Here is a 13354-nt window from a genome sequence, read left to right as displayed (position 1 = left end):
TTTTATGAGGTTCAGAATATAACTTCCAAATAAGTTGTCTTCTAGCTTTTGGGAAATAATATGGCAATATGAATCAATTTTAAAATATTGGGTCTCCTGGCTGGCTCAGTTGGTAGAGCATGCAACTCTTGATCTCTGGGTCATGAGTTTGACTTATGACTTGGGCAGAGAGATGACTTAAAAAATAAAGTTTCATAATGAAAGACTTTTACAGGCAGATGGGAGTGAGAATAAGGAAGGTATACTAGAAGAAAAGGTAGGTTGTTACAGCAAAGTCATTTTGCGTTAGAGGATGGCAGGGGTCTTTCAGCCAAATTACCTACCTAGTGCGGATTAGGTGATTTACTGATTGACTGGCTTAAGATACCATTTCTGGGAGAGCCCAAACAAGTTAAGTCTTGTTTTGGTGATGTGAGGCTAAACATAAGTGACTCCATTTTATGGTGGTCTTGTTTTTAACACTAGGATACGTAGATCTCTAAAAGAACATGCAGAGGTAGGAGTGTGAGGAGCAGGGATGGTGGTATGAAGGAACTCATAACTCAGTCAACAGACCACTATTGAAGCATTAAACAATGCTGTCCTGCATTCCCTCTAACTTCCAGGCACAGAATAAACCAGTTTTCAAAGAGTTCCTTGCAGTACAATAGACAGACAATTGCAGTTCCATGTGGTTAAGTGTAGGATAGGATGGCAGGAACTCTGAAGGAAAGTGGGATTCTCACAGGCTGAAGTGGGAGAATGGAATCAGTAAAGTGACCCTAAGGAGTCCACCCATAAGTAGAGTTCTAAAGGTAGAAAAGAAAAGTGACAAGCAAGTGGTCCATTCCTAGATATTACAGCAACAAGTGGTAGGGAAGGCATTCAAGCATATTGAAGTGTCCTGATCCTTGAGTATTCTCAAGATGTGCTGCATTAGAGGATCAATCTAATAATAAGTTAAAGCTATTCATACCTCTAATCTTGCAAGTCCTGCTGGGAAAATTGGTTTTTTTTTTTATTGACTAAGAAATGGACTACAAGTATGCAAACAGTTATATTATGTATTCTATAGAATTCTATACAAGTGATCATCTGTCTCCAAAAAAAGTTATTAAAGAATAGAGGCATCGAGGGGCGCCTGGGTGGCTCAGTCATTAAGCGTCTGCCTTCAGCTCAGGGCGTGATCCCAGCGTTCTGGGATCGAGCCCTACATCAGGCTCCTCCACTGGGAGCCTGCTTCTTCCTCTCCCACTCCCCCTGCCTGTGTTCCCTCTCTCGCTGGCTGTCTCTCTGTCAAATAAATAAATAAAATCTTAAAAAAAAAAAAAAAACAGAATAGAGGCATCGAGGCACTTGGCTAGCTCTGTCGCTAGAACATACAACTCTTAATCTTGGGGTTGTGAGTTGGAGCCCCACATTGGGCATAGAGCTTACTTTAAAAGGGGGGGCACGTGGGTGGCTCAGTTGGTTAAGCATCTGCCTTCCACTCAGGACATGATCCCAGGATCCTTGGGACGGAGCCCCGCATCTGGCTCCCTGCTCAGCAGGGAGCTTGCTTCTCCTTGCTTCTCCCTCTGCCCCTCCCCCTGCTCATGTTCTCTCTCTCTCAAATAAATAAATAAAATCTTTTTTAAATTATTTATTTATTTATTTTTATTTTATTTATTTGACAGAGAGAGGTTACAAGCAGGGGGGAGGGGCAGGCAGAGGGAGAGGGAGAAGCAGACTCCCTGCAGAGCAGGGAACCTAACACAGGGCTCCATCCCAGGACCCTGGGATCACGACCCGAGCCAAAGGCAGACACTAAAGCAACTGAGTGACCCAGGCACCCCTCTTAAAAAAAAAAAAAAGGCATAAAATTGTTATAGACTAGCTGTTATGGATTAGAGACTTAAGGGAAAAAATCAACTGAGCAAAATTAAAGATATAATTGGCTTTGTTAAGTGATTCATAAATCCTGCATAATCCCATCCAGCAAAAAGAAAGGAACTCCAAGGAGCTACACAAAAGGAAGGGTTTTATAAACAGAAATGGGGTAGGACTGGGGCGCCTGGGTGGCTCAGTCGGGGCGCCTGGGTGGCTCAGTCGTTAAGGGTCTGCCTTCAGCTCAGGGCCTGATCCCAGGGTCCTGGGATTGAGCCCCGCATCGCGCTCTCTGCTCTGCTGGAGCCTGCTTCCTCTCCCACTCCCCCTGCTTGTGTTCCCTCTCTCGCTGCCTGTCTCTCTCTCTCTCTCTCTCTGTCAAATAAATAAATAAAATCTTTAACCAAAAAAAAAAAAAAAAAGAAGAAGAAGAAGAAAAAAGAAATGGGATAGGACAATTAGCAAAAGAAAATTAAAGATTGTTTCAGGTAAGGTCACCTTCCCTTGGCAGGGGAGGGCAATCTTATTAGGTGGAATACCTCAAAATTTCCTTTGGAGAATGGAGAGGGCCCACGTGACGGTGTTGGGGAGAAAAAATTTGCTATACCATTTAAGATTCTTCTAGAATCTTAAAACAAATATTTGCTGCCCCCATCTTCCCATAAATTGCCTTCCTCCCCTTAGAAGTCCCAGACCCCTACCCCCTTCTCAGTTCAGGATGGCACATAAGCCTGAATTGTCTGATTGTGGGTCTAATTTTTTTTAATTGTCTCTATGCCCAATGTGGGGGTTTGAACTCATGACCCTGAGATCAAGAGTGCATGCTCTACTGACTGAGCCAGCCAGTGCCCTGCCCCGTGTGGATCTCATATTCTTATGGGGTTTCTGTACATATGTAATTAAATTTGTTTTTCTCTTGTTAATCTGTCTTATGTTAATTTAATTAATAGGCCAGCCAAAAGAATCTAGAAGGGTAAAGGAAAAAATTTTCTTCCCCTACAGTTATCATTCTAGTCCAGATATAGGCAGACTGTGCCTGCAGTCTAGTTAAAAATAGCTTTACATTTTTAAGGGGTTAAAAAAAAAAAGACTAAACATATGTGACAGAGAACATATGTAACCCACAAAACCTGAAATATTCTCTGACCCTTTACAGAAAGTTTGTTGACCCTTGCTCTTGTCCAAGCCGTGTTTGTGTGAACTTTTGCAATCTCCTAACTGTTCTCCCCACTTCCCTTTTTCATCTCAGTTTCCCCTCCCACCTAACTCCAGTTTTCTACACTGCAGCCACAATGACCTGTTTAAAAAAAAAATCAGATCTTATTTCTTTCTTACTTAAAATCCTCAAATAGCTTCCCAACATGCAGAGTATAAAATCCAAACCCCTGGTTCTGTAATCCAAGTCTGTTTACATCTGCAATCTGAGCTCTTAATAGTTTTTCCCTGATTTACAAAGCGCCAGCCATTTCAGCTTATTTTCTCTGACCCCCATTCATGCCTTTGCGCTTAGCATTCCTTCCTGATCTGGAACTCTATTCCCCACCCTCCCAGATTTTCCTATCCTTGGCAGTTCAAATAGCATCTTCTCAAAAAGGCCATCCCTGAGCACTATATCTAATATAGCACTTGTTCCCAGGCTATTCTACTTAGTTGTTTTTTTTTTTTTTTTCTTGTCTGTCTCTCCCCACTAGAATGTAGGCTCCAGGAGATGTGGCATCTTCTTATTTTGCTCTCCTTCTTTATTCCCAACCTAATATGGTGGGCACTCAGTACAACGTGTTGAATGAATAAATGACCTGATGTTGAGAAGGTTATAATAGTATTAGAGAGCGTAAGGACCTTAGAATGTTTTAAAAATTCTCTAAGTGTTATGTGAAGTTTCAATAAGATACATAAATCACTTAACAGTGCCTAGCCACAAACACCTGGGCTCAAAGGCAGCCTGTCCTGACTCCTCCTCTATTTCGAATGCAAGTAAACCTGGGAGTTACAAGACCTGTGTGTGTCCATGTGTGAGAGAGACAGAAAGAAGAGAGGAGATTCAGCTGGGTGGTACCCCAGGGCCATACCAGTTACTAAAATATTGAAATACTTTCCTAAGTAACCTCTGTCCAGTCCCATCTCCCCAGGACCTTGCCCTGATCTGGCAATTAGAGACTTAATGTCTGATTGCACTAAGGTCAATGCCCCTAAGTTGTTAAATATTTTGAAAACCACCCCTGCTCATTGAGGGATGTGTGGGTGGCTCAGTCAGTTAAGCATCAGACTCTTGATTTCGGCTCAGGTCATGATCTCAGGGTCTTGAGATCGAGCCCCACATCCTGCTCAGTGCAAAGTCTGCTCAGGATTCTCTCTGCCCTCTCTCTCTGCCCCTCCCCCCTCAAATAAATAAATAAAATCTTAAAACAAAACACCCCTGCTCATTGAAAATTAGAAACTGGCAGAAGCAAGTTTCTGAGAAGGTGAGGTTTGACTACAGCCTAGTCAGAATCCCTGTTTTGCCAAGGGCTACCACCTCTGTGCAATCTTTTTTTTTTTTTTTTTTGAGAGAGAGAGAGCGTGCACACAAGTTGGGGGGAGCAGCAGAGGGAGAAGCAGGCTCCGAGCCTGATGTAGGACTTGATCCCAACACCCCGGGATCATGACCTGAGCTGAGGGCAGATGCTTAACAGACTGAGACACCCATTCGCCCAGTCTCTGTGCAATCTTACATAGGGAAGCAAGCTATGATTATGATTATTTAAACCAACCCATTTTATGGACCAAGAACAGGACATATGGCTAGCGGTTTTGTTTCTCCACTTTACCGCGGCATACAGAACTGCCAGCAGCTTCATCAGATCCTGAAATGCAAATAAAGATGTAGAAATCTCTAATACCAGATGCAGAGCTGCGGTTCCCCCAGCTGTGAGTTTGCAGTACGCGGAATGTGGGTGACTAAGAGGGACAACAGCAGGCTGACACCGTAAGAGGAGGCACTGAAACTGCTGACGCCTTCTTAGGGGACCTGTGAGATAGGGCAGGGACTGGACGCGTGTCCCCTCACCCCTAGACACAAAATCCAGCCTTCCTCAGCGAAATCTGTAGAAGGAAAAGCTGAGCTGCTCCGAGTAAAAGAGCTCACGGGAGAGCAGAAGTAGGATAGTCACCTAAAAGGGTAGCCCGCTGGGAGAGCAGGAGCAAACCGCTCAGCGCTCAGATGGATGCCAATGCCCACCTTCCACGGACTTTGTCTCTCATTATAATACTAAAAATCACGCCCAGGGGCGGAGATGTAATATGCTAATTAGACGTGGGCAGCACGAAGAAGCGTGACCTTTATTTAAGTGCGCATGCGTGGGGAAAAAAACCCAATTCCTACCCGTACACCACCTTTTCTTGCCTACGTCTCTCCAAAGCTCTCTGAGTGACCTCTTCTGTGGGAGGCAGCCTGAGGACTCTTTCCTTTGTGTTTGTCCTTTGTGCCGGAGCACAAGCCCCAGTAAAGCCTTGCCTGGAACTCTCCTTTGGCTTCTCGTCAATTTGTACTGTTCAGAAAGCCCAAGGGCCGTTTGGGTATCAGTGGAGGTACCTGAGGCCCTTTGCCCCGTCCATCCAGGTGAGTGCTGGCCCAGAGAGGTCAGCAGGCCTGAGATCCAGAGCGCCCAAGTCCGTAAGGGGAAGGGGGACTGAGCATTTGGGACTCTCGTGTCTGACAAGGAAACTGACCTGCCTGAGAAGGCAAGTTCAGTTCTCAGACGTCCCTTTCAGAAGTACAAATGTTTACCTCTTTTGTAGGTTTACTCAAGTATCTAATTTTTACTTTAAGTCAAATTAAAAAAAATTTTTTAAGTAGGCTCCACACCCAACATGGCAATTCAAATCACAACCCCAAGATCAGTAGTCACGTGCTCTTCCGCTGAGCCAACCAGGTGCCCCAAAATCAAAAATTTTTTGAAGTTTTATATAATTTTCCAGCCTTATTGAAGTAACCGACATAGAACATTGTATTAATGATTATATATAATTAATTATATTATAATTAATGACTACATATATATAGTGAAATGATCACCACAATAAGTTTAGTTAACATCCATGACCTCACATAGTTAGAATTTTTTTTTCAGTGGTGACAACTTTTAAGACCTATCTTAGCAACTTTCAAACATACAATACAGTATTTTTTTTAACGATTTTTAAATTTATTTTGGAAAGAAGACAGAGGGCTCGTGAAGGGTGGGGGGAGGCAGAGAATCTTTAAGCAGACTCCCTGAGTGCAGAGCGGGATCAGGGCTCAATCCCATGACCCAGGAGATCATGACCTGAGCTGAAACCGAGAACCAGATACTTAATTGAGCCACCCAGGCACCCCTACAATACAGTATTATTAACTATGGTCACCATGCTGTGTATTATGTCCCCAGGCCTTATTTATCTTATAACCAGAAGTCTGTACCTTTGACTACCTTCTCCCATTTCACACCCTCGCCCCCATCCTTTGACAACCACCAATCTGTTCCCCGTTTCTTTGAGTTTGGGTTTTTTAGATTTCACATATGAGTGAGATTTTATGGTATTTATCTTTCTCTGACATTTCACGTAGCAGAATGTCCTTAATGTTCATCTAAATCAAAATATTTTGGTTGTAAGACGTTTACCTCCTGAAAAAGTTCACCTGTTTAATAGGTGAGAGATAGTGCATGAGCAAGTGACCATAACATACCATACTATTTCTCTATTGGAAAAAGAATCAGCTCTAGCTTTTTCTGTATTCCAGATATTTAGTATACAATTTCCAGAAACAGAATCACTAGGTCACACTATGAACATTTCTATGGTACTTGATCCATTTTGGGGGATGCCTTTGTTTATACAACCTGTCATGACTCTCTTCCCTCATCTGGGAACACCACCTCCATCTCCCTCCCCCCTCCAACCATGTGGTTCCTGGGGAACATCTGTAATTTAGTGAACTTAGTGACATTTGTCTTCACATGACCAAATCTACTAGCTTACACGCCTGCTTTCTTTATGCACATTCTCTGCCTTCCTTCCTATGAAAATAGACAAACCATCCCTGCTCTTATTGTACCTCTCCTCTACTTAGCCACTGGACCCCATTTCTTCTTTCTTCTCTGGGCTTTGCTCTTGCAGTTCTCTTCTATCCCACATAATAAATTTGTCAGCCCCGCCCCCCAGGTCATTCCCATCAACAGATAAACATGCAAACATGCATAAGTACCTTTTGTCTCCAATCCTCTCTTGACCTCCCCATCTCCCCTGCCAGCTCCCTCTCCAAAGGTGTTCCCTTCACACAGCCCCCTACAACCTTTCCCTACATAGCTATACACTGTCCTCAGGTCCATCGCCTTTTTCTGTTTCTCCCAAGCTCGTTCCCACCTTCGGGCCATTACACTTTGTATTCTTTTTTTTTTTCCCCCTCTTCCCAATTTTTACTTAAATTCTGGTTATTTAACATACAGTGTGATATTGGTTTCAGGAGTAGAATTTAGTGAATCATCACTTACACTTTGTATTCTTTCTGCCCTGCAAGTTCTATTCCCAGACTTCACAAGGGTGTCCTCCTTGGAGAAGCCTCGGACCAATCAACCTAAAGTAGTCCTCCCAGTCATTCCACTGTAACCTGTTTTCTTCATGCACTTAGCGCTACTGGAAATTGTTTACCTCATTATCTCTCCTTACTAGACCGCAAGCTTCCTGAAAGGATCTTTTTGGCCATGTTATCCCTGTATCCTTGGAGCCTGGAACAGTGTCTGAGAGAGCTAATCTGTGTTGATCAGCTATGTCCCACATGGCTTTCATTAGTTGCATAAGCCTGTAGCTGATACAGGTGGAAACCGTAAGCAGCTAAGTCTGCAGGGAGTTTTAAAGTTGTCAGAGAAAGGCTGAGCAGTTGAAGGACTAGAAATCAACTGTCAAGTGGAAAAGAAGGGGAAGGACATCCTAAACAGAGGGAGCAGCAAGCTGTGCTCCAGACAAGCAATACTGGTTGGTTTCTGGACCCCTGAGAAGTTCAGTGTGGCTGGACTGCCACAGTGAGCTGAGAAGTCGTCTCATGTATGTGTTCAAATGCCTGCGGCCTGGAGCATCATAGACTAAACTCCTTAAGACAAAATCCTAGAAATACTATATTAAGGTAATATGCCTGCCACCCCCACCCAAAAAAAGAAAAACAAAAACAAAAAAGAGAAGAAAGAAAGAAAAACCCAATTGAGCTTCCAGAAAAGCAAGAGAAATCTCCAGGGGCAACAAACGAGTTGGGAAATGAAAGCCAGAGTAGTCAAGTTCAAAGTGATGCTGCGGCCACTTTGGCTGGAATCAGAAAGGTGTTATCAGGACTGATTAGTGGCTTCCTTCAGTTTACCCTCCAGGTTAGGTCTTGGGGCTGGGAAATTAGCACTGAACCCCCCTGCATCAAGCCCGGAATTTGAAGGGCTCTCTTCAGTGAAAGGTGAAGACAAGGATGCTTTTCACTATCCACGGCACTGGCTTAAAAAAGTCTTCTCTGAAAGTGCCCAGGGAGTTCAGTTAGTTAAGCAGCCAAGTCTGGATTTTGGCTTTGGTCATGATCTCAGGGTCCTGGGATCGAGCCCCATGTCGAGCCCACATCAGGCTCCATACTCAGCAGGGAGTCTGCTTCAGGATTCTCTCTCCCTTTGCCTCTCCCCCTGCTCACTTTCTCTCTCTCTCAAACAAATAAATCTTAAGAAAAAAAAGTCTCCTCTGAGAAATCAAAACCTGAAACTTACACTGCCCATATGGTATAGGAATCCCTAAGCTCAGAAATTATTACAAGAAGTGTTTGCAGGCCATTGATAACATGAGTCTGGAGATGTCCAGCCCCTCTGCACAAACACTCCTACAATGCAGGCACATTTCCACGGTAAAAGCAATTCTAATTAAAGGTCAAAATAATACAAAACAAATAAACATCCACCAGGAACTTGAGATAATCAAAGAGTCTGAAAGAGAATATAAATATATTTAAAATTATAAAAGAAGTGATAGAAACCATGATGGAAGAATAAAACACTATGAAAAAAAGAACAGGCTGATTTGGAAGACACCAAATTAAAAATCATGAAATAGAAAACTATATTTTTTTTCCTTAAGTTTTATTTATTTAAATAATCTCTACACCCATCGTGGGGCTCAAACTCACCACCCTGAGATCAAGAGCTGCACACTCTTCCAACTGAGCCAGCCAGATGCCCCTAGAAAACTATAGTTATTGAAATAAGCAACTTAATGGATAGGGCTGGGGAATGTGGAAATGGTGGAAAGGGATGGGAAGTGACTGTTAATGGATACAAAGCTTCTTTTTGGAGTGAGGGAATGTTTTTTGTTTGTTTTTGTTTGTTTTCTTTTTAAGATTTTATTTACTTGAGAGAGAGAACAAGCAGAGGGGAGAGGCAGAGGGAAGAAAGAAGCAGGCTGCCCACTGAGCACAGAGCCAGACACAGGGCTCGATCTCAGGACCCTGATATCATGACCTGAGCTGAAGGCAGATGCTTCACTGACTAAGCCACCCAGGGACCGCTGGAGTGATGGAATGTTCTAGACTTAGGTTGTTTTGATGGTTGCACAACAATGTAAATATACTAAAGATTGTTAATTTGTACACATTAAATGAGTGAACTTTATGGTACATAAATTATATTTCAATAAAGCTGTTTAAAAAACCTCAATGGAGACAAAGAGCACATTAGGCTTAGCTGGAGAGAATTAGTGATTGAAAAGATAGATGTGTAGAAATTCAAAATGCAGCATCATGAGATAAAGAGATGAGAAATAAAAAAGAAAGGCCGAGATGTAGAGAATAAGAAAATCAAATATAGATCTAATAAAAGTCAAGAAGGAGAGAAGGGGGGATGGAAAAGAAACTACAGTTAAAATGACAATAACTAAGAACTCGTCCCAAATCATAAAAGATACCATTCACAAAGAAGAATCCACTCACAGAAGCACGGTAACTCCCCCAGAGGATAAATAAAATGCTATAACGACATCAAAAAAAAAAAAAAAAAAAGAGGATAAATAAAGATGAATCCATACCCAGACACCATGTAGTGAAATTGTAGAACACAACAAACAGAATCATGGAAACAGAAACATTACCTACCAACACCACTAGGATTCTCAGATTTCCTATCAGCAGCAATAGAGGTCATAAAACAGGACTGATAATGACCTTCAAAGTACCCTGGAAAATTAATGTCTACACAGAATATGGACTTCTACAACTACTTTTTAAAATGACAGTCAAAGGGGCGCCTGGGTGGCTCAGTCGTTGAGCGTCTGCCTTCAGCTCAGGTCATGATCCCAAGGTCTTTGGATGGAGCCCCACATCAGGCTCCCCGCTTGCCGTGAAGCCTGCTTCTCCCTCTCCCACTCCCCTTGCTTGTGTTCCCTCTCTTTCAGTTTCTCTCTCTGTCAAATAAATAAAAATAAATAATAAATCTTTAAACAAACGAGCAAAAAAAATGACAGTAAAAGACACATTTGGCTAAAGGCAGGCTGAGAATATTTACCCTCACACTCTAATTCAAAAGAGGATCTTTGTGGCAAAGAAAACCCAGGAGGAAGGAGATATGCAGAGAGCAACGATAAGCAAGTAAGTTGGTAGAAAAAAATATAGGTAAATCTATGCTTTGACTGTAAAGTAACAACTAATACGTATGTATGTGTGTGTGTCCAGGGTAAAAACAGAGTCAGACTGAAGTCCCAAACAAAAATAGCGTGAATCAGAAGAGGGTGGAACTCGGGAGCTGATAATGCGATTGGAACTAAAGCGTTTCCATCGTCCTTGTGTTACTTAGGAGGGCTGAGACTTCAGTGAAACAATTAAGAGTGTTCAATTAAGAGTACCTACCCAAAAAATATATAGGAGGTATAACTCTCCAAGGAAGATAAAGTCAGGGGTATAACACTCACTCCAATGAAAGGCTGGAAAAAGAAGAGTTTATATGGGGGGCGCCTGGGTAGCTCAGTCAATTCAGTGTCCGACTCTTGATTTCGACTCAGGTCACCATCTCAAGGTCATGGGATTAAGGACGGTGTCCGGCTCCCACTCTGCAGAGTCTGCTTGAGATTCTCTCTCTCCTCTGCCCCTCCCCACCATGTGCACTCTCTTTCTCTCTCTAAAATAATAAATAAGTCGTTTAAAAAAAAAAGAGTTTACATGGAAAAGTATGGTAAGCAGGATATATGTCGTAGTCTCCTTGAGGCCGCAGACTCTGAGAGTGCATCCTGTCTTGACTCCATACCCTCATTACAACACAGCACCAGACACCATAAAGTTGGTCATTAAATGGCAATGTGGGGCATTCTTCTGTACATTTTTTATAAGCAAAAATATCATATTTTTTAGATTTTATTTTTAAGTAATCCCTACCCCCAATGTGGGGCTCAAACTCAACCCTGAGATCGAGTCGCATGTTCTACCAACTGAGCCAGCTAGGCGCCCCAAAAATAACACATTTTAAGTACATTTTAAAAAAGATTTGAGAGAGCGAGCATGCACAAGTCGAGGCAGGGGCAGAGGAGAGAGAATCTCAGACTCCACACTGCGGCTGACCTGGAAATCACCACCTGAGCCAGAATCAAAAGTTGGATGCTTAACCGACTGAGCCACCCGGGCACCCCACATTTTAAATACCTTTGAAACTAGGTTGAACATTTCCCCACTAATTTGGCAACTGAATATAATTTATGTCTCTATACTTTACCTTTTTTTAAAATCGGAGTCCTAATATTTTAAACTTTATTTTAAAAAGACCTTTACAGGGGCGCCTGGCTGGCTCAGTCAGAAGAACACGCAACTCTTGGGGTCATGGTTCAAGCCCCACATTGGGTACAGAGATTACTAAAAATAAATACTTAAAAAAATAATAAAAGCTTTTTATAAAATATACATCTTCACTGTCCATCTTCTCTGCTATAAATTTTATCAGTCTGTTGATTGCCTTAAGTGCGTGATTTTATTTATCTTTTTGGAGAGAGAAAGAGTATGAACTGGAAGGGCAGAGGGGGAAAAGAGAGAATCTTTTTTTTTTTTTTAAGATTTTATTTATTCGACAGAGAGAGAGAGAGGGAACACAAGCAGGGGGAGTGGGAGAGGGAGAAGCAGGTTTCCCGTTGAGCAGGGAGCCCGACATGGGGCTCGATCCCAGGACCCCAGGATCATGACCCGAGCCGAAGGCAGACGTGTAATGACTGAGCCACCCAGGCGCCCAAAAAGAGAGAATCTTAGCTGACTCCGCACTGAGCGTGGAGACCAACACAGAGGCCAAAGCAGAGCCCAATCTCAACCCTGAGATCAAGACCTGAGCAGAAACCAAGATTCAGATACTTCACCAACTGCACCACCTAGGTGCCCCATAATTTTAGTTTTAAATTCTTACATCAAGTCTTTCCATTTTTTATTTCTTCTAAGTTTAGAAAGTACTGTTTTCTAAAAGCTCATCACTTCCAGTTGCCTTTGCATATGGAGAACTGTTAAGTTCATCTTACAAGCTCTCCATTAACAAGGAGAACGACTTTAGCACACGCGTGGCCACAAGCTGGTGTTGATGTGGCTTCAGAGATAGAGGTACAATGTGAAGAGCTATCAGTTGTGAAGCTGGAAGTAACCCATACCTGGGAGAGATATATTAGAATTACAAAATATGAATACTGGAAACCTTAAAAAAGGGATACATCTTGATTTTTAAATTCAGCATACAAGTTATCAGCCTACTGAAAAGGCAAAAGGAATTAGGTAAGAGGTTCTTCACCTTCTTAAAACACTTTCATCATTTTGTCTACAAGCATTAGTAGTAGAGGCAGATTTTTATTTCTGAAGATTTTATTTGAGAGAGACAGAGAGAACACGAGTCGGAGGAGTGGGGGGAGGACAGAGGGAGAGGGAGAAGCAGGCTCCCTGCTGAGTGTGGGGCCTGATCTCAGCACCCTGAGATCTTGACCTGATCCAAAGTCAGAGGCATCACCAACTGAGCCACCCAGGTGCCCTGAGGCAGATTTTTAAAAATGAAACTTGTATTACACAGGAAAACTCGGTGATGTGTAGGAAACGATATACATCTTTAAACTCCAGAAATTTGGGGACCAAATTTTGATTGTCATGTCATTACTGCTGCTTTTGTCAACAGTTTATATCTACCTGAAATTCTTATTTCAGTGACCTGCAGGACATTTGTGTTGGTAGCTGAGAGCTGTCCTGTCCAATCCAGTAACCACTAGCCACTAATGACTATTTATATTTTTAAATTTAAATTGAGAAAAATGTAAAATTCAGTTCCTCAGTCACACTAACCTGAAGTGCTCGATAGCTGCATATGGCTAGTAGCTACCATGTTCGACAGTGCATAGAATATTTGTCTTGCAGAAGGTTGTTGGAAAGCTTTGACTTAATTGTTCTTCAAAATTCCCAGGTGTATTCTGGGGGTGTTTGCCCACCACCTCAATCCCAACTCATGGAACCTTCTTCTCTGATTTTATTACCCTG

The sequence above is a fragment of the Ursus arctos genome, unplaced genomic scaffold (genome assembly GCF_023065955.2).
Source record: "Ursus arctos isolate Adak ecotype North America unplaced genomic scaffold, UrsArc2.0 scaffold_1, whole genome shotgun sequence".
NCBI lineage: Eukaryota > Metazoa > Chordata > Mammalia > Carnivora > Ursidae > Ursus > Ursus arctos.
Note: the sequence above shows the minus strand (reverse complement) of the source record.